The 22103-nt window shown below is 42.9% G+C and overlaps 1 long non-coding RNA gene across 1 annotated transcript; it reads left to right on the top strand.

Annotated features, from left to right (window-relative positions):
- The first annotated feature begins 130 nt into the window (after positions 1-130).
- LOC120757762 (uncharacterized) lies at positions 131-22103 on the top strand. Its single transcript, XR_005702647.2, has 4 exons — positions 131-272; positions 4146-4312; positions 4618-4752; positions 21035-22103. It is a non-coding gene; the product is annotated as an uncharacterized LOC120757762 (long non-coding RNA).

Below are 22103 nucleotides of genomic sequence, written 5' to 3'. Positions count from 1 at the left end.
GCGGCGCTGCCCGGCTGGGCGGCTGCGGGACGGCGGCGGGGCCGCCGGGCCCTGCGGCACACGGTACCGAGCCTGGGTGGCTTCCCGAGGGCGCCTGCTGGGCGGCGGGGCCCTCGCCCACGTCGGGACATCCCGCTGCTGCCGCCGCTGCCACGTCGGTGGCCCTCCCGAGCCCGGCCGGCCTCCATCCCGCCCGGCCGCTCCATCCCGCTCGGCCGAGGGCTCGGAGAGCGAGTGCTCTTTCCTCCCTCTACTGCTGCTTCGCTGGAGAGGTACCAAGTTAAACGCTTCTTAATTTATATAATAAATGACTGTTCTCCAGCTTGCCGGGGTGGGAGCAAAAGGGCAGATGATGAGCATAAATGTGCCCGCTAAAACAGTGTATCCCCCGATTATCGTTTCACACCTTTAAAATTACTTTTGTGGGTCCTCAGTTTCTCATACATGCGTTATACAACTCTAAAACTAGTCCTGCACCACTGTGTTGTCAGTATTTTTGAATAGAAGGCTACGCACATACTTAAAGTCCGTAAGAATGTGCTTCTCTTCTGACATCAGCTTGTTCCAATCACCGTGATGTCTTCCACACACTGTTTATGTAAAAAGGCAACGAAGAGAACGTTACTTATTTGGTGTACTTTGCATTTCAAATGAGTTACATTAGAGGTCTTGTTTATTGGCGAGTCATAAAAGGAAAAAATGGAATAAATTCACAGTCTGCTCTGATGTACGCCTCTGTGTTGTATACACCATTCAGACTACATTTTTTGGGGATTCATAAGATATTTTTCTGTTAAGGGAGGATAAAATGATAGCTCACAAAATCTGACATAATTTACACCAAGAAATATGGTGGAAAACTGTGTGCTGTCAGTGTAAAGAGTTGTATGGAAGTTACACGCACAGTTAACTGTTGAATATTCTATTTGGGTCCCAGCAAAAGGGAAATACCCTCCCTGAGGATGAAGGCAGATCTCAAAGCCTCAGTGAGCTGTGGTTCCAAACAAGGTGCTAAGAAATGCAAAATAGGTGGGTAACATAACAGCAAGTGTCCCACACAGTGATCAGTAATTACATTGCAAAAGCAGAAGATTACAGTGAGGGAAAGATGAATGATTCAGCAATGAACTCCTGGTTAGGAAACAAACCAGGGAAGATGCTTGTTTATTATGATGGCATTTCAAGGTGAACAATGTAGGCGAGGAATGCTGTTGCAAGCAGAACTCTGTAAGCTGTAAGTTAACAGGAGGAGCCTGTTTCCAAAGCACGTGCTTATGCAAGTATGAAAACACGACTTCCTTGCTCTTATGCTGAACTGATCTAAGGAGCAGCCAGCTATCATTCTATAAGTGATCAAAATGACAATGATAATTAATAATTTATATACCTAAATTAGACACTTTGGTGTGGTAGTGGAATGTTACAGCTCATCGCTATCTTGAGGTAAAGAGCGGACGTGGTAAGCGTCAAAGGTCTTGGGGAACACAGAGCGATTTAGGATAGTTTGCATTCCACTCACTGCCAGCTAGATTTGATGATTCCTTTAGAGAATTATTTAGCATTTTGAAATTAAATGTTTGTGTGCCTTTTTGTCTCAGTTTTGTCCCAGTGTTTGAAAACATTGAATTTTTGTTGTCAAACAGAAACTTATTCTCCTGACTGATGTATGCAATGTATGAAACTGGTCTCTAGCTCCAAACTTACCTTTCACTGCAATTGACTTTGAATTTGTACCAGAAGCTCCATTTCCTAAGTGATAATAAGAGAGGAATGAAATTGTCCACATTTGACTGCACTGAAAAAAAAAATAAAAAAAAAACCCTGCTGCAGCTAGAGAAGCCAAGGAAACAGTTCTGTGAGTGCTATTTTTATTATTAACCTTCCAGTAACAAACCTTCACGTGTCTGGCATTTTTTTTACTCATAACAAATCTGTTAAACATAGGAAACAAGGTAGATGCACAAATAGATAAATCTATAAGTACATCACTTACAATATCAAGAGCAGGGACAACCACACAACCAAGAATGCTTAAAAATGCCAGTTCACCAGCATGTTTATTCACCTCTGTACATTTGTATACACTCCATGTTATGAGAAGTTGAGAGACGTCATAAGAGGCTGTTGTGGTTTAACCCCAGACATCAACCGAGCCCCATGCAGCTGTATGCTCTCTCCCCACAAGTGGGATCAAGGAGAGAACTGGGAGTGCTAGAAAAACTAGAAAAGTCGTGAGATAAAGACATTTTAATATGGCAAGCAAAAGCTATGAACACCAGCAAAGCAAAACAAGGAATTAACTCACTGCTTCCCATGGACAGGCAGGTGTTTGGCCATCTCCAGGAGAGCAGGGCCTCATCACATGTAGTGGTTACTCGGGAAAACAAATGCCATCACTCCAAAGGCTCCCGTCCTCATTCCTCCCCCCATGGACATGATGCCATATGATCTGGAATAACTCCTTGGTCAGATGGGGTCACCTGTCCTGGCTGTGTCTTCTCCCAGCCTCCCATGCACTCCCGTGGCAGCAGGAGAAGCAGAAAAGGCCTTGGCTCTGTGTAAGCCCTGCTCAGCAACAACAAAAGCATTGCTACCTTATCAACCCCGCGTTCAGCACAAAAATCCAAAACTGAGCCCCAAATCAGCCACTGTGAAGAAAACTAGTCCAGCCAAAACCAGCACAGAGGCATGTCAAATTAAGCCTATCGAGTCTCTCAAGCAAGTCTATTAAAATAATTCACTCTTCTTTTTTTATGTGCATAAAAATCAGTCAAACACATATGCTAAAATCTACCCATGTAGTGAGGGATTTGGCAGACGTTTTCTCATGGTGTAAATCCTCTGGCATACTTGCAATTGTCCAGGGGATAAAGTTGACAATGTTTCAGTGAGTATATGCTTGTTTGATGCATGAAATTGTCACAACTGCTAATGGCCTTGCATAGTAATAGTAAGTATAATTAATTTATTGGCCTTTTGATTGGTAGTAAAGATTAGGGTTAAAGAATTACTCTTGTCCTCAAACCAGTTGGACCTTTTGAATATTCCTGGTGGATTATATATTGACCAATATTCTGTTACTAAAAATGTGAAGTAAGGTGCTGAAGTGAATAGTATTAAAAAGTATCTTTACTGCTGAGCTGCAATGGGTGCTTTAAATATATGTTATTAATTACTGGTAATTATTATATTCCACAGCTTTTAATAAATGGTTATTAAGTATTAACCCATATGTGGATACGTAATTCATGTATTTTCAGCATTAAAACTTAAAACTCTACTGCCAAAAAGAAAAATGTGGATTTAGTAGGATAGGATTACTTTATTAAAGTGCTTGAGAAATAATTATCTTATTGGGAAGCTGAATTAATTGGGTTTGTCTTTTTAAAACTCTAAATGAACCTTTCACATGCTGCAAACAGATGTGACGAACAAATTCTTTGATAAATACAGACAAGTGATATTTTAACATTTCCTGACAAAACTCATTTCTGCAGGATCTAACAGTCCCTTTGGTCTCTGCTGAATTTGTGGAAGAATTTTATTTGACATTCAAAATGGTTTGATATGATATCAGTGCTAACAATTAATGTAGTTGCTCAAATCATGTGTCAATTTTCGTACATATATTTGGAGGAACAAAAAACTCCCAAATATACATAATCCCTCAAAAGGTGAACTGTTTAGCACTTGTAAAGACTGGTGAGGAAAAGAACCTCTCTGTAGGTCACTAGTCTTTGTTGAAATTAGTGAATTGATATAAAAACCCCAAAATGTCCATGTTTATAAGGACCCAGAAAGAAGCACATAGTGTCTGTCTGTGATAGCGAATTAAGTCATGTGATTGACTTTTAAGAGTAATCCAATACTGAATACAAGATGACAAGCGGAAACACCTTACTACACAGTGGATGTGACAACCTTAACTCTCCAGTTTTAATAATTTTAACTTTCAGAATGTCAGTGAGAGCTCCAGTTGTTTCCTGTGTCAAAATATGCTTCTGATCCATAGAGGTCAAAGGCATCAGCCTGAAATCTCACCAGATACCTATGTCTTATGTTAAATGAAATCAAAGTAATAATTTTATTCATTCATCCTCAGCACAAATTTAATGTATGCCTTGGATCTGCACATATTTTAACAGCTTTGGCCAGATCTCAGGAATACAATGGAGCACCCACTAGGCAATGCACTCTGCAGTAAACCTGTCATCCTGCCTCAAGATGAAGTTGATCAGAGATATGCAGGAAGTGGCTGTACACCCTATAAATGAAGAAGAAAAGGAGTTCCAGCTCACAAAGCTTGGATCTTGTATCCTGAATCAATGCATGAGTTGCTTGCTTTCCAAGGAATAGTAGGGAGCACAGAAGACCTCCTTTCCTGTGGTTATTTTTCCTTTAACTGGTTTAATTTTCTTCATATACACAGCCAAACTAATTTAATCTCCACTGCATTAAAAATTAGTAGCTGCTGTATGAGATAGCTGTGGTAATACTGCTGAGGCATGATCCAGGGGATAACTAGAGGCTATTGAAGCTATGGGAGGGTTTGTACTTACAGGCATGTAACAAAAACTTTCAGTACTGTAAAGAAAATCCTTAGCTAATGAACTTCAGCAATCCTACAGCGGGCCTACAGAGCCACTGCAGCTCTAGAAATGTGGAGATGTGCAGGGATCCCTCTGCAGGCCCATGCATGCTGCATCTGTCTTCAAAGATGTTGCTTATCTGCATCCACATCTAACCCTGCAGGTGCTTAATGTTCTGTAATTGTCATGTCAGTCAAAGGGCAGCTCCACCCTGTGACTGAGAAGGTGCTTGGAGTATGTGCCTCCCCACCTCCAGGTCTGTGACCTGGCAGTATCCAGGTGTGGTATCTGTGAGATTACAGTCATATCTGGTGTAAGAGCACCAGCTGCAGGGCAGTGCTTGTCTGCTGCTTCATTCCAGTGAAAACACATAGCGGATGCTACATTCCCTAGGAAGAGGGCACAGAGCACAGAATCTGTCATTATTGTGTTTAAAGACACTTAAGAATTTAAGCTGTAGAGCCTCACATCCCTGGAAATGTGGAACATCTGGAAAAAAGCTGCTGTTGACTCTGCTCTTCACAAGGGAAAAAACAGGTATCTTGGGGACAATTTTAGGCAAATGAGGAGAGGACAAAACAATAAAATTTCCTGTCATATGTAGAAAACTGGCTTTGCTTCCCAGAGTGAAATATCATATTCCCCGAAAGAAGCCAGGGAGGAGAACAATGTCTTCTTTAAGTTAGTCAGACATACAAAGTTATTTTGTATGTAGTCTGACCAGTTCTTCCTGTCAAATGCTATTCCCTTCCTCCCATATAATTGAAAGGCTGAAATAACTCTCTTTAACTCTTTTCAACTTGAAAGACAAGTATTTATAATATTTTACTAGGACAAGTTGTTTATTTGCATGTAGGTATAATGACACTTGAAAGTACTCATAAATAATTTAGATTTTTTCTTGTATCCTGAAATTCTTATTTAAGTGATGGTAGTACTGAGGACTACAAAAATGGGTTACCTGGTCTCTTTTAGCCTGACTAAACAGTATTTACTGTCACTGTGCAGCTGTAGAGCCTAATAGTGATGGGGCAGTAATATAGTGATGGGAAGACTGATAGCAAGGGGAAGGAAAGATGGTATTCCTGCTCAGGAAGTATCCCTTTTCTCCTTTTCTGAGACCACTTTCTGAGATCAGGGACTGGGTTGGTTTAGGGACATTGAACTCCAACAATACAGAGCAGAAGATAAAGGGGATGTGCTGATGGATGTCTAGGCATTTAGGATGACAATCTACTGTTTTATAATAGCTGAAGCTTCCTCGAGGTGTGACTCAGTGTACCCGCTGAACTTGAATAATCTAATAGTCTGAAAATCACTAACCAGGAAGAAGAGCAACCAGGAGACCAGAAGAGCTGGAGTACAGTAATAGTGCCAGCGAACCACAAAAGACCTCAAAGCAGTGCAAGAACTGGAGGGGATGTCTTCAGCAGTGAGGGATATAATTTGGAAAAGGATTTCCTCTAGGAATTTATCTTTATCACTGCTATGCCTATTTATTTTGCCTCAGGTTAAGGTCATTTAGTAATTTAATTGCTCTTCTCATTGAGATGCTGAGAAACTGAATGATGACGGTATTCACATTTACAAAAAGAATGTATGTTACACTGTGTTAATTGGGTTTATATTGTGTTTCATTTTATATCGGATTCTGTAATGTTTTTCTATTGTGTCCCTTGTTCAAACTGTATCATGTGGTTTGTCCCTGCTCAGCAGTGCCCATCCTCCCACACAGGAATGTAACCCAACTCTGTTCCACTCCCTGATTGGGCAGTGGCTTGTCCCTGCCTCTAGCCCCTTCCCTCCTGGGTAAAAGACCTGGGAGTGGGAGGGGCAGTCCTTTGGCATCAGGGCAGGGACAGGGAAGGAGGTGAAGGAGCTCTGGACCAAATAAAGATATAATTCCCCCCCCCCCCCCCCCCCCCCCCCCCCCCCCCCCCCCCGACAAAGAGCAGGCTCTTGCCTTTTGCCATTGGCGGTCGTCTGTTCTCTCTAAAGAACCACCACAAATGTAGAGCAGATTTGTTGTCATGCTGCCACCATTTTGGTCATGCGTCCCCAGTGAACTTAGCCTTTTGAAGGCCTGCAAGATTTGGTGCTGGGACGGTGAAGTTGGTGAGTTTGAAAGGCGTTTGCAGAACCACATTGTTATAAATAAGATCGACCAAATTCAAAGTATCAAAATTTAGAATTTTATTTTGAGACAAAATATCAGTCTCGGAAAGCCACAATTTAAAAGGACAGCGCCGAGCCCGGGATCGGTGCCGGGTGAACACGGATAACAAGCTCTGTCAGCCTGGTATCCCCCCCAAGTTCACAATTTCTGGTCTCCGGCTGTCCCTTTTTATACACAAGATCGCGGAGTGAAGTCCGAAATTCTGACGTTATCCTCTCCGAGGCGTCTTCATTAATTATTCAAGTCCTGGTATCGGAGGTCTGAATAGACCGGTAGGGTGGAACAATGCTGTTGATGATCGGGCCCGGGTGTGTCGTGTATATGTTAATTTCAGCGGAGACGAGTAGAGATATCCATCTGAAGTGATTATCTTGGTCTCCGGACTTGTATCTTCTTCTTCCGTGGTTCTTTGTTTCCTTTCAGGGATTCCCGGCAGCAATAGTTTCAAGGCCCCCTCTCTGGTAATTCCAATCATACTTTCCTCGTGTCCCTCCTGTGCTTCCCAAGCCAGGAAATTTTCTAATTTTTAGTTTCTACATTTTACCTTTACTTTATGTACATTTGAACACATTTCTAACATTCATATTTTATACAGTTCAACATTTACCTTGTATAATTTGATAACACGAATTAACTTTAGCACATTTATCACAATCCCCCCTCTTCCAAATTCACCAATTTAATTCGTGTTCTGGTTATAGTCTTTTTTCTCTGTCAAGATAAAAAAGCCTCTTAACCATTATTCTGTTAACCTTTCCCCTGTCGTTTTGTTCCAATATGTTCTCTCTATGTTTCCTTCCTGTATCTGGGCTTCAAATTTTTCTAACACCTGAGCCGCAGTACTTTTTTCCTCGGTTAAATTCATAATTTTTGAGGTGGCTTTTCCTTTGGCTAATCCTCCTGAAGCTAATTCCGGATCCATAGGAAGGGCTGCTATTTGCATTCCCTGGACCACAGTGTGAATTAGTCTTATTAAGCAAGGTATTAAACAAGGTAAGAACACTAACCCAGCCACTGAGCACAGGATAAAGAACCCCACCTTCTTCCACCAATCTCCTGTTCCAAATATTTGATCCCACCATGATGCTTTTAGGATCGAATTCCATTTCTGCACTGGGACGTGCGCCACTTTTTTAATTTCTGCAGCCAAATCTCTAATAGTTTCTCCATAGTCATTGATTTCGATACAGCATTCTGAGTCATTAAATTTCCCGCACACACCCCCTTCCTCTGCTAGTAAATAGTCCAGAGCTATTCGATTTTGGTATACGAAAGCTCTCATCTGTGAGTGTTGTTTGGCTAACAATTCCAGGGCGTCTGAGGTGTGGTTAGACACTATTTCTACTACAGCCTGTAACCTGATTAGCCGGTTCAATAAGTATACTGGGGTCCTGTAACCCCAACTTCCATCCTGTGCCCAGGTGGCTGGACCATAGTATTCTATGATGCGCTCTGCAGGCCATTCTTCCTCTCCCCATTTCTGATTCCCTCCCACTTGTGGGAGTCCTTTCTTTACCTCTCGCTTTCTCCTGCTGAGGGTTTCATACAAAGGGGCCCCTAGTAAATTGCTACCAGTTCTGGGGAGTGTAAAGAAAGAGGGTCTAATCATACCTAGGGTACAGGACCCTTTCCATTTCCGGGGCAATTCACTGTATGCTCTTTTCCCACAGATCCAATAAATCCCGCTGGGAGCTTTCCATTTAATGTCTATATTTTCCGGTTTGTCCCAAAATTCCACCAGTTCAGTTAAGGAGTAATACGGGTTAGCGTTAGTGAGTTCATGCCAACAGAGTTCAATTTCCTCTACCCAATTACACTTTCCTTGCTTCTCTTTTCCCCAGTACCCATTTGGGGGTTCTGGTTGCCACATTTTGGATCTGTTGTTGGAATTTACAGCTAGAGTGGATAGACAAGGGGTGTATCCCACTACATCACTGTACACATTCCCTTCCCTACTAATACAGATTGTCCCTATTACTCGTTCATCCAGTGTCCACCCTCCTGGCCGGGTTAAAGTGTTTAAGATTTTATTATCCCATTTTAGCAACTGCTCAGGAGTTAAACTCTCACCTTTCCATGGCCATCTTTCGGCGGATTTTAATCCTCCGCAGATCCAACAATTAGTTAGCCCTAACTCGGTAGCAATCTCCTGTACCAAATCCAGGAAAAGATTTTTGCTGGAAGTAGCCAGACTCCAATCATTAGACTGTTTTTCCAATTGATCATATTGTTCACTTAATGTCCTCATTCTTTCCTGCTCCATTCTCTTTTTCTTAGCTGCCAATTCTTGTCGTTTAAATTCCAGGGCTACCTTTTGTATCTTGTTCTCAGGGTCTAACCCTTCCTCGTCCTTGGAAAAGCAAAAAACTTTATCCATTCTTAAACAAACCCTTTCATCGTTCTCCCCCAACATATCGAGTAATATAGGTCCATTAGCTAAAGCAGCTGTTTGCAATTTCTCATTTTGTCCCACCCAATATGTTTTCCCGTTCAAGGCACACATCTTCAGTTTCCTCTTATCATAACATAAAGGGTTAACTTGGAGATATCCCACAAAGGTACTCTCCCTTTTCCCTCCAATCCACACAGTTTTGTTACATTCTTTGCATGTTGTGATCAAAGGAAGACTGCTTACCTCCCTCCTTTTCCTAGCCGTTGCCATCGGGTGATTGGATTTGTTCAATTTAACCCCTTCATTCCACTGGCGATTCTCCCCCCTTTTTGGTGTAAACCGGTCTACTCGTACCCTGGATTCCAAAACTCTGTTCCGGGTAAGGTTTGGAGGGACCGTGGGGAGACTAGTTTCCATCCCCATCCCCTCTTGGGGTTCGTGGAGGCCATTCGTGGGGCACATGGCTTGACTCAGGATCACCAGGGTTACCCATAGACCTATCCCTCTGCTCCACCCTTCGCCCGTTGGGTTGCCACCAGCGGCGGGGTAATCCATCTTCTTGGCAGCAGGGATATTCTTCCGGGTCCCTGCCGGTGCTTCTCTGAGCATATCGCCTCTTGTACTGCTCCCACCTCGTTCTCCTTATTTGATCTCCTCTACAGGGTACTTTCAACGTTCTCCTGCACTCAATTACGAGTGGATCCGCCCTTTTATTCAATCCTCCCCTTAACCCTTTAGTGTAATAGTGGAACCACTCAGGAGAATCCAATTCGAACAATCCCGATTCTGTGGCAACGTATAGGAATAGATTGGTAAGCCTGACCTCCTCCTCGTAACAAGGTACACACAAATTCCAAGGTCTAGCTCCCCGGACACAATGAGTTACCCAAACTTGTTCACAATACCCGCACTTAAAATGAACAAAAGGATAGCAGGGACATCCTGCCTGAGTGCAACTTATCCGATAAGCGCTGGTCATTGGGTGTCTCGGTGAATTCTCAGCTTTAAATCTCCAGGCGCAGAGGTGATTTTCCACTGCGGAGAGCTGCTGTGTTGTTCCACCTTTTTCACTCGGGAGCAATGGGTCCAGCCTTTCTCTGCTGTTCTTACGGCAGTATCTGTTGTGAGGAGGACGAGGAAAGGTCCCTCCCAATGCGATGACAGCGGTGCTTCTTTCCACGCTCTGATCAATACTCGATCACCCGGCTGGATCTTGTGGATAGCAAACCCCAGCGGGGTGCTTTGTGCTATTAACCCACGCTTCCGGAGTTCCTGCAAATTTTTGTTAATCACAACGATATAAGACTGGATCTGACAATCCTCCACCCGGGGATGTCCAACTGGCATTCCATGCTCATAAGGCATTCCGTACAACATCTCGAATGGAGATAATCCTGAACCGGAATGAGGTTGTGTTCTGATGTTTAGGAGGGCTAGAGGGAGGCATTTTATCCAAGTCATCCTAGTTTCTAGCATAAGTTTTGACAATTGTGCCTTCAGAGTTTGATTCATTCTCTCTACTTGACCTGAGCTCTGAGGATGCCATGGGGTATGATATTCCCATCTGATTCCCAGAGCCTCTGCTAAGCTTTTTATGACCTTAGATGTAAAATGGGTTCCCTGATCTGAATCAATGGAATCAGGGATTCCATATCTGGGAATTACTTCCTCCAATAATCTCCGTGCTACTGTTTGAGCTGTAGCCCTAGGGCTAGGGAATGCCTCCACCCAATGTGTTAATTGGTCTACTATCACTAGCAGATATCTATATCTACCTATTTTTGGTAACTCTGTGAAATCCACTTGTATTCTCCCAAAGGGGCGATATGCTAAAGGACGTCCCCCTAATGCATTGTGTTTGACCTTTGATTTATTAATTTTTTGGCAGACCAAGCAACTCTGAACCTCCTGCTTGGCTAACTCGAAGATACCCTTGCATCCAAAAAATTTCAAAAATTGTTCTGCTAAAGCTTGAGTTCCCCAATGAGTTTGTGCATGCAATCTTTTTAATATGATCCTTGCATAAGCCTTTGGGATCAATTCTCGACCGTCGGTCAATTTCCATTTCCCATTTATTAAATTTCCCCCCATTTTCTTGAAATCCTCAATCTCCTTTTCTGTGGGATGAGGAGAAACTTCTCCAAAATTTTCTGTCCTGCTTTCCAGGGTATCCAGGGTTAGGAGAGCTGCTTTCCTGGCTTCCTGATCAGCCAAATTATTCCCACGTATTCTGAACTGTAGTCCAGCCTGGTGACTCTTTACATATACCACTGCAATAGCTTTTGGTTCCCTTACTGCCTTGAGAATTTGCCTTATTAGATCCTCATGTATTAACCCTTTTCCTCTAGTGTTCACCAGTCCTCTTTCCTCCCAGATTTTCCCAAAGGTATGCACTACCCCAAGCGCATACTTTGAGTCAGTGAAAATAGTCCCTATTTTTCCTTTAAGTCCTTTGAGTGCTTGCAACACAGCATACAATTCACATGCCTGAGCTGACCATGAAGTGCCCAAGGGGCCTGACTTTATCACTCCCCCAGTTTTCCCATCTATAATTGCATATCCTGATTTTCTTTTCCCTTCTATAACCCTGGCTGACCCATCTACAAACCATTTTTCCCCTTCTTCGAGCTCCTCGTCCTCCAGATCTTCCCTAATTTTTGTTTGTAATTCTACTAGGTCTATACAGTTGTGTATAGGCTCAGATGAAGCTTCCCCAAACAGGAACCCAGCAGGATTACTTGCTTGTGTTGTCCTTAATTCTAATTCTGGAGCATGAAGGAGAATGGCCTCATACTTCAACAATCTGGCATCTGTGAGCCATTTTTCAGCTTTTTGTTGTAAAATTGTTCTTACATTATGTGGAGTATAAACTGTGATGGGAGCCCCAAAAGTAATCTTTTTGGCTTCTTCTACCAATAAGGCAACTGCTACTATCGCCTGTAAACATGTAGGCCACCCCCTGCTTACAGGGTCCAACAGTTTTGAAAGGTAACCTACAGGCTTCCTATCCCCAGCCCATTCTTGTGTCAATACCCCATGTGCTGTGTGGTTTCCTACATTTACAAATAATTGGAATTTCTTATTGATATCAGGGAGGTTCAATACTGGGGCAGTCACCAAAGCACCCTTTAATTGCTCTAATTCCTTATCATCCTGTTCTGTCCATTTTATCCTCTCTGCAGTTAATTTTTCATACAAAAATTTTGCTTTTTCACTATATCCTTCTATCCACTGCCTACAATAACCTAACAGCCCCAATAGCTGACGTACTTGTCTTTTGGTTTTAGGGGGGGGCAGTTCTATGATTCCAGCTACCCTTGCAGGGTCCAATTTCTTTTTCCCTTTTACTAACCAATGCCCTAAGTATTTCACCCCAGATTCTGTGAACTGTAACTTTTGTTTTGCTACCTTTAATCCCTTTTCCCCTAAAAAGTTTAACAAATCAATAGTGCATTCTCTTACACCTTCCTCTGTTTCACCAGCCACCAATAGATCATCTACATATTGTAAGATCTTGGTCCCTTTCCTAGGGGAGAACTGACTTAGCAACTTTTCCAATGCTTGTCCAAATAAATTTGGGGAGTCCACGAATCCTTGGGGAAGTGAGGCCCACCTTAACTGTTGTTTCCGGTTAGTGTCTGGATCCTCCCATTGGAATGCAAAAAAATCCCTGCTGCCTTCAGCTAAAGGGCAGGTCCAAAATGCATCCTTTAGGTCTATAACACTGTACCAAGTATCTCTCGGGGAGATCTTATTCAGAAGGGTGTAGGGGTTAGCCACTACAGGGAACCGAGTTCTTGTTCTTTCATTTATGGCTCTTAAATCTTGCACTAACCTATAATTCCCATCTCCCTTTTTAACAGCCAGTATTGGGGTATTGTGTCTGGACATACACGGCTCCAATATGCCCTTTTTGATCAAATCCTCTATTATAGGTTTCAGCCCCCGCCTCCCTTCTAAAGGGATTGGGTACTGCCTGATCCTTATGGGATCCTCAGGCTTTTCAATCTCAATTGATATAGGTTCCATAGCCAATTTCCCCGCTTCCTTCCCTGTGTGCCATACCTTGGGATTAATTTTGTCCTCATCTTCACAGGTTAGTTTATATATACTAACCGTAATCTGTGAATTCCTTATGATGAGGTTGATCCCCAGTGCAACCATCAAATCCCTACCCAGCAGGTTGTAATCAGCCTCTTCTACTAGCAACATATCTCCCAAACAAATTTTATTCTCTGATTCTATTTCCACATTCTTAACTATAGGTACCTTGAATGGCTCCCCTTTAGCTCCTATAACTACCATAGAATCTTTACTTACTCGGCATCCCGGGGGCAGCTGTTTGAATGTACTTTTCTCAGCCCCTGAATCTACCAAAAAATCCATTTTTGTTCCCTGGGGTCCTATTTTCAATGTTATCAAGGGCTCTCCTGATGTTATGGACCCCAAAAGATAGAGCCCCTGACTTCCCTAGTCCTCCCGGAACATCTTCTCATCTCTCATCTTCTTTGGACAATCTTTTTTCATATGTCCCTTCTTTTTACAATAGAAACATTCCATTCCTTCCATCCATTTTCCTGAAGTCCCCTTTTGCGGGCGTGTGGCTCCCCTCGGAGGTGCTTTCCTTAAGGGTTTCTCCGAAGCTTGTGGGCGTTCCTGTTTCTGGGCTTCCCTTACTGCAGCTACTAACACCCTAGCCTGTATTTTCTGTTTTTCCTCATCCCTTCTCATGTAGACTTTCTGGGCTTCCCGCAGTAATTCCTGCAATCCCTTCTCCTGCCACCCCTCAATCTTTTCCAGCTTTTTCCTGATGTCCTCCCATGATTTTGCTACAAACTGGGTTTTTAAAAGTACCTCCCCCACGGGAGAATCAGGGTCTGTCCCAGAGTATATCTGGAGGCTTTTTCTCAACCTTTCCAACCATTCTGTGGGAGTCTCATCTTTCCCTTGACATTCCCCAAAGACCTTGCTCAGATTTTGTCCCCGGGGCACGGCCTCTCTAATTCCCTGTATGATGATGTTCCTTATATCAATCATGCTTCTCCTACCCTCCTCAGTTTGAGCATTCCATCGGGGATCTTGGCTTGGCCATTTCTGATCTCCAGGAGTGCTCTGAGGGTTCCTCCGTTCCCATTCCCGTATCCCCGCTTGTCTGATCATTTCCCTTTCCTCCGTATTGAACAAAGATCTGAGAATAGCTGTGAGATCTTCATACGAATAGATGCTAGTTCCTAAGAATTCATCTAGTCTTTCGGAGACCCCTAAAGGGTCATCCATAAGTTTTCCCATCTCCTTCTTAAAGGCTCTCACATCACTGGTATTAATCGGGACGTTTACGTACCCGATAATTCCTGGAGCAGTGGGAATTTCCCTTAAGGGGAAAAGATTTGCTCTTTCACCCTCCCCTTCACTCTCCGTCTCATTCATCCTCTTTAGCTGTCTCCTAGTCCTCCTAGCGGGAGGTGAGTGTTTTGCTTCTGCCCAACCCTGCTGTGTGTTTTCAGGAGAATTAAAGAAAGCCGCCAGATCTAGATCAGGCAACAGGTCATCTCGGGCTGGTGCAGGGGTGTCTGTACTTTGTGTACCTCTTCCCAGTGGCTGAGTGGCTTGTACAGGTTCTAGCGGGGGAGGGAGCCCGACCGGTGGGACCGGAGCCACTGTCTGTGACTCCAACGGAGGGGCAGAGGGGAGAGACGGGGATATAGGGATCCTCCGTCCCAGAGGGGGTCCCAATCTCCCCGGGTTCTGTGGATTGTTCTGCTCAGGGAGGGGAGGGGGTGAGGGTACTATGTAAGGTGGAGGCAAGTTGTCTAAAGGCTCCCACTTATCCCCGGAAACATCGGCAGGGTCCTTTATCCTTATGGGTAGTAATTTTGCATCAATTCTACCCCAGACCCCAGCATATTCCCGTTCTTCCGCAGTTCCCTTTTCTCCGACATAACGTACCAGTGCCTTACATATCCATTCTTCAAATGTTCCAAACACGGGCCAAATTACGTGATCCCGTATTTCTACCCCACCCCATACTTCTATGCAAAAATGCACCATCCGTTTCTTGGATTTTCTCTCCCTTATGGGGCATTCTTCCCAATGTTCTAACATCCATCCCAGCGGGCTCTCAACTGGGATTTCAGGGATTCCTTTACCGGTTCCCCGCTTTGGTTTCCTAAGATTCCTTTTGCTAGCTTTGCTTTTTGTCTGTCCCATGGTGTGAGTTTACCAGATACTAGCCCTTTGTGGGTGATCGCTCCCCCCCCGGGTTTCCTCTGGTGTATGCGAGCTCTCTTTTACTTCCTTCCCGGACCGTCCCTGGTCCAAGGCTGGAAGGTTTACCAGTCCCCGGAACTCTTGTAAGGACGTAACCTTCCCTCCCAGCCTTCCTGTGACCGACCCCCCTTTTCCGAAAACTTCCCGAGTTTTCAGGGCTTAACGTGTGAGGTGCGTTTTTACCCCCGAAACTTTCGCTTCCCCCGCAACCGACCACGCCCCTCGCGGGACTATGGAACTGCGATTTTGGGGTCCCACTCGCTTCGTGATAAAATCACGTCTCACTCACACGCTCGGTCACTCCCCACTCAACCACGCAATACTTACGATCCTTTTCCTGCGTGGATTCTTCGTGCACGTAGATTTTTATGAGTAGATTTCTTCACCGCGGCTCCGGAGGTTCTACTTCCAAAGAAAAACCTCGCCGAGTTCCCCGAGAGCTCTGACCTCGCCTATCTCCCTTTTAAATGTGGCTTTCGCCGTTTTGTTCGTCGTGTGGTTGATCGGTTCCTCCCGGATACCCCAGTTCTGCCAGGCCGCTGAATTCAGCAGTGCGCCTCCTGGTCAGAGACGGGGGTCCCTCGGGGGTCCCGGTATCACTCCAATCACGTCGGGGTCACCAGAATTGTTATAAATAAGATCGACCAAATTCAAAGTATCAAAATTTAGAATTTTATTTTGAGACAAAATATCAGTCTCGGAAAGCCACAATTTAAAAGGACAGCGCCGAGCCCGGGATCGGTGCCGGGTGAACACGGATAACAAGCTCTGTCAGCCTGGTATCCCCCCCAAGTTCACAATTTCTGGTCTCCGGCTGTCCCTTTTTATACACAAGATCGCGGAGTGAAGTCCGAAATTCTGACGTTATCCTCTCCGAGGCGTCTTCATTAATTATTCAAGTCCTGGTATCGGAGGTCTGAATAGACCGGTAGGGTGGAACAATGCTGTTGATGATCGGGCCCGGGTGTGTCGTGTATATGTTAATTTCAGCGGAGACGAGTAGAGATATCCATCTGAAGTGATTATCTTGGTCTCCGGACTTGTATCTTCTTCTTCCGTGGTTCTTTGTTTCCTTTCAGGGATTCCCGGCAGCAATAGTTTCAAGGCCCCCTCTCTGGTAATTCCAATCATACTTTCCTCGTGTCCCTCCTGTGCTTCCCAAGCCAGGAAATTTTCTAATTTTTAGTTTCTACATTTTACCTTTACTTTATGTACATTTGAACACATTTCTAACATTCATATTTTATACAGTTCAACATTTACCTTGTATAATTTGATAACACGAATTAACTTTAGCACATTTATCACACACATGTTCTGAATGGCTGGGAACAGATTTGTTTTATGCAGTGGTGGTGAAACTCCTGGAGTCTAAAGGATCTTTGAAGAATCCACAGGGAGAAGAGAGTACTTCTGAACCTCATCTAGCCTGAGAACCTTGTTTCAGACCTTTTGTCTGAGTTACTATGTAGAAATTCAGTATGACGGATACTTGGGAGTGAAACGCGTCCCCTGTCTTCAGTCTGCTGATCAACAGCTTGGTTAGCAAAGTTTAAGCATGCGACAACTCCCATAGAAGTTCTTTGCTTTGATTAATTTCCACTGCATCTGTTCAGATGGAAGCTGACAGCTTTTCTTCTGGTTGATGGGCAAAGAATCAGTTAATCTTGCTCTGTGAATGACTTTGTCACATTAACTGTGTCAATTGCTGTCATAGCATGACAGCTATGCTGTATTAACAAAAATTTAAATAAAAAAGGTATACTTCCACATATCTTTCTCGATGGAGACGTGTAGTGCAGTTGAAGTTTCAGCCCTTGTCAGCTAGTTATTTGCAGAGAGGAAAATGTAGAGATACGTGAAAGTCCCACTGTAAAACCCATTTATACTGCAGGTCATCATTGAAAAACACTCGTTTATATGTACTAAGAGAGGCTTATGTGGCTTATCTGCTTCAACTGCTTTTATGAGAGAAAATCACCTATCATTTGTGCTGTTGCTGCCATTGTCTCCTGCTCAAGAAAAAAAGCATTGCCTGGATACTTGCTTTAGAATATTTTGCAGGCCATTAAGTCTAAGAGTTAAGATGCAGATTCTCACAGGACTGTAGGAGTGGTTTTCCTAATCTGGTATCCTGTAATTTTATATGGATTGGAATTGTGATGAGCTCAGACCAGACAAAGGCAGTCAGATCTCACTGCAATTGGAGTGCAAGTCAGTGCATACATTTAAACAGTGCAAATATTTTAAAAGTAGGAAAACACATGGTCTCTTGTAAGCAGCCATGTGGGCTTGGGAAGACTGTGTTGAGAAACAGAGTACTGCCAGAGAGGCAAGAGGCAAAGGTCATGTATGTCCTGATAGACATGGACAGCTATGAAAAGCTCATGATCTGTGCATAAGGAAATGCCATCCTTCTCCTTGAGAAAGCAGTACAGCACAGCACAGAGCTTTTAACTAATCTTTTAGCAGAGTGATGTGCTTTTGTGACAACTATTCAACCTTGAGGAATTTCATTCCATGGTTTCAGCAAGGATTACAGTAAATGATCAATTTAGGTAAAGTCACAATCTAATTAAACAAATTCAGTCTAAATCCCTGCTGGGCCAGTAAAGATTTGTCTGTCAAATACCTCTAAGCATTTTCATTTTCTATAGCAACAGTTAATTGGATATGCAACTGCCAGTTTAAATGCTTTAAATGAGGCTGATGGGATTAGTAATTGAATGCTTGGATTAATGATTTACAGCTGGTTTTGCTGCCCTGTTCCTTGCTCACAGCTATGCTCATGATAACTCCCTATCCTTCTCAGGTGGATGGAATAGTGTAACTACAATATAGTTATGATAGATTGAAATACAGGTATGATACAGCTTTGACATAGCCAGTGTATTCCTGTTGACACATGGAACTATTTTTAATACTGCAGGGAGCAAAGAATTGTGATCAAAATGCTAAAAGCAAAAAAATAGCCAAGAACAGCCACCTAACCTCCACAGCTAGCATTTGGAACTGAAGGTCTCAGTCACTCCAAATTAAAGTAGTCTTTCATGATTTGAGTCAGAAAGCAAACCTCAGTGTGGTGGGTGGTGAAATTATATCCAAGACCGTGAGTGGAGACTGACAAAGGATTTCTGCAAGAGGTAATAGGATTTCAAAGGGAGTGGAAGAGATGAAGTCCTCACACTGCCAGAGCATCTGCTGTTGGAGAAAGAGACCAGACTGCAAAGTTTAGTCATGTACAGGAGTCTCATTGGTGATGCTTGAATCTCTCATCTTGTTGGGAACTGAAGAGAAGGGTGGAAGCATTATGACTCTGATAGGGAAGTGGTTACACTGTTCTCTGTGTGATTTTTTTAAATCCCTCTCTATTGCTTTAAAAGACCAGAAATATAGTATGCTCCTTGGGGTGTCACAGGTTTTAGGGACAGCTAACCTGTTCCAGGAATTTCTTCATTCTCGCAGCAACCCAGAGTCAGAAAACTTCACCATTTGTTTGCCTTTTAAGTTGAAAATTCTAGCACAGACTTGTCGGTATAAAAAGGAATTTTGTTTTTTGTGTCCAGCTGATCACTGTAGTGCTTGAGCAAGAAAGCTATAAGGAAAACTTTCTGAGGCACTGAGATGTACTCAAAAATTACAGAGCTGTGCTATGAATTTGTCATTTAGCCTTACATGTAGGCCTCCTCCGTAACGACAGACAGACTCTTATACCCCATAAACTGAAAATTTAGGTTCTTCTTAATTAAGTTCCCTTCAGAATTAAAATGAGCCAGTGCATATTTGGAATCCCTGTTGAACACAGTATAATAATACTTATTTTAGTATATTAAATTAGAACATGTTTCTGTTGTAAAGATTCTATCTTGGGAAACATTATCTGAAAGAGCTAACAACATTAGATGGTATAATTACTTGTATTTATGATATAGTTATAAACAATTATAAAGTAAATTATTGTAACTATTTAGAAATAATTACAAAATAATGATTTTAATAATAATCTTGTAGTTATTTATATTTATTATATATCATAATGTATTTTAATTTACCAGAAATAAACAAACAGGAAATTCAAAGTAATGCTCTGCATATTTCAGCTCATAGAATATGCCAAGTTCAGCTGAATTGTGCAAAGAGATTTATGGCCTTTGCTCATTATCCCAAGATTTAAGATTAGGTTTTCAGGCAGAGCTTCAACTGCAAGCAGTTTCATATTCAGAAATCACTGTATTCATCAGCTTCTGTCTCTCTCCTGTATGTGAACTCCATTTAGTTCAGGAAATACCTTTTTTTGTTGCTTCTTCCTGTAATTAGTTCCTATTAAAAAGCCCAACTCATCCTTGTCTAACTTCAATTAGACTATCTTTTTGCTCTCTTTTGTTCCTCATGCAGAGGCATTAATCTCTTTAACTGGTCTGGACCCTTCCAGCATATATTGTTCATATTCATTTTTTCTTTTTTATACTTACTCAGTATTCAGACCAATGATTCTATTCTGGAACAATGATAAAAGCCAGAAAAAGGAAATGTAGAATCCTGGTTTTGGTCTCAGAATGACATTTCTTTCTTCAGCATACTCTTGGCAATTCATTTTCTTTCTAGACATCAGGCTTTCCTCCTTTCTACTTTTATTTCTGTAAAGCAATACAGCTATTTTAATAATGTTCTGATGAAGTGATAGTTCTAGGAATGTATTGTAAGAGGAAAATTAGTGGAGCCTTTCAGAACTTGGACTGAGAGGGAGATGCCCTTTTTCATCTCCCAGTTCAGTTGATCCAATCTTCAACCTTATTTTTGATTTGTGATTCAGGAAACCTGAATTGATTTACTGGCACATTTTGAGCTGATTTAATTTGAAATGTTAATTACTGGAAATGTTAGAACACTTCAGAGTTAAAGACCGCCTGAGTGATGGCATAACTGAAAGTCATAAAATAAGAAATTCCACATCAACAGAAGAAATTAGATCTTATTCTAATTTCATATCTTTTAAACTGTAATTATTAAGCAAGAAAGTGTGTGACTGGAGATATTTTCAGTCCTAATGGAAGGAATGGGGACTATTTAGTTTTACTATTTCATTCTGGGAATCAAAGTCACATTTCCATTCCATGTACATTGCCTCCTACTTGTTCAGCCTTGGAAGAGGCTTACTTTGCTTTGGATGGCCTTACTCCAGTTCTGGGTTGCATGCATATCCCAGTTGGATGTCTGTACCAAGTGCTTTTGTTTTTCAATATAATTTCACAGAATCAACCAGCTTGGAAAAGACCTCTGAGATCATCGAGTCCAGCCTGTGACCCTGTGACCCAACACCACCATGTTCAACTAGACTATGGCACAGAGTGCCACATCCAGTCTTTCCTTAAAGACCTTCCAGGAGGGTGACTCCCAAACCTTCCTGGGGAGCCCATTCTCATGTCTAATTGCCCTTTCTGTAAAGAAATTCTTCCTAACATCCAACCTGAACCTCCCCTGGTGCACCTTAAGACTATATCCTTGTGTCCTGTTGCTGGCTCCCCTGCAGAAGAGGCTGAACCCCACCTGACTACAACTTCCTTTTAGAGTTGTTGCAATAACGTTTTCCCTGACTCTCCTTTTTTTCAGGCTAAATAACCCCAGCTCCCTCAGATGATCATCAGACGTGCTCCAGACACTTCACCAGCTTCATTGCATTTCTCTGGACACACCCCAGCACCTCAAAGTCCTTCCTGAATTGTTCTGAACTGGACAGAAGACTCGAGGTGTGGCCTCACCAGGGCCAGGTACAGAGGGATAATCACTGCCCTGGTCCTGCTGGCTGCACCATTTCTGATACAGGCCAGGATGCCATTGCCCTTCTTGGCCACATGGGCACACTGCTGGCTCATGTTCAGAAGCTGTCAACCAGAGAGTCCAGGTCTTTTTCTGTCAGGCCACTGTCCAGCTACTCTGTCCCCAGCCTGTAGTACTGCAGGGGGGTAATTGTGGCCAAAGTGCAGGACCCAGCACTTGGACTTGTTAAACCTCATATTGTTGGATTCTGGCCATCTCTCCAGCCTGTCTCTCTGCAGAACCCTCCTACCCTCCATCAGACTGACTCTTGCACCCAACTCAGTATGATGTGTGAACTTGCTGATGGTAGATTCAATCCCCTCCTCCAGATCATCAGTGAAGATATTAAACAAGCCTGGCCCCAGCACTGATCCCTGGGGACCCCACTAATGACTAGATGCCAACTGGATGCAGCACCACCACTCTCTGGGTCTGGCCAACCAGACAGTTCTTAACCCAGTGAAGAATGAACCTGTCCAAGATGTGGGCTGCCAGCTTTTGCAGGAGTATGCCATGGAAGATGATGCCAAAATGATTTTTCCTTCTATATATTGTTCATATATATTCATAGCTCTGTAGACTATTATATAGTCATACAGTTATCTAACTTCAATACTTTTCCTATTAGACAAACAAATTCTTGGGGGCCTGTTCTAATCTCGCTTCTTATGGGAATAAAGGTCAGGACACCTTCCCAAGACACTTTCCCATAAACAACTAGCAAGGAACGTGGGCTTCAGAAGGGATCAGACCAAGTGGGGGAGTTACTTCATCACCTCAGAGTTTCTAATTGGAGACTCTTGTCAATTATGTTAATTTGCTAAATGTATAAAGCTCTGTGTGCCCTATATCACGTGTGTAC

The sequence above is a fragment of the Hirundo rustica genome, chromosome 1 (assembly GCF_015227805.2).
Source record: "Hirundo rustica isolate bHirRus1 chromosome 1, bHirRus1.pri.v3, whole genome shotgun sequence".
In the NCBI taxonomy this organism is placed as follows: Eukaryota; Metazoa; Chordata; class Aves; order Passeriformes; family Hirundinidae; genus Hirundo; species Hirundo rustica.
Note: the sequence above shows the minus strand (reverse complement) of the source record. Positions and strands in the feature narration are given on the sequence as shown.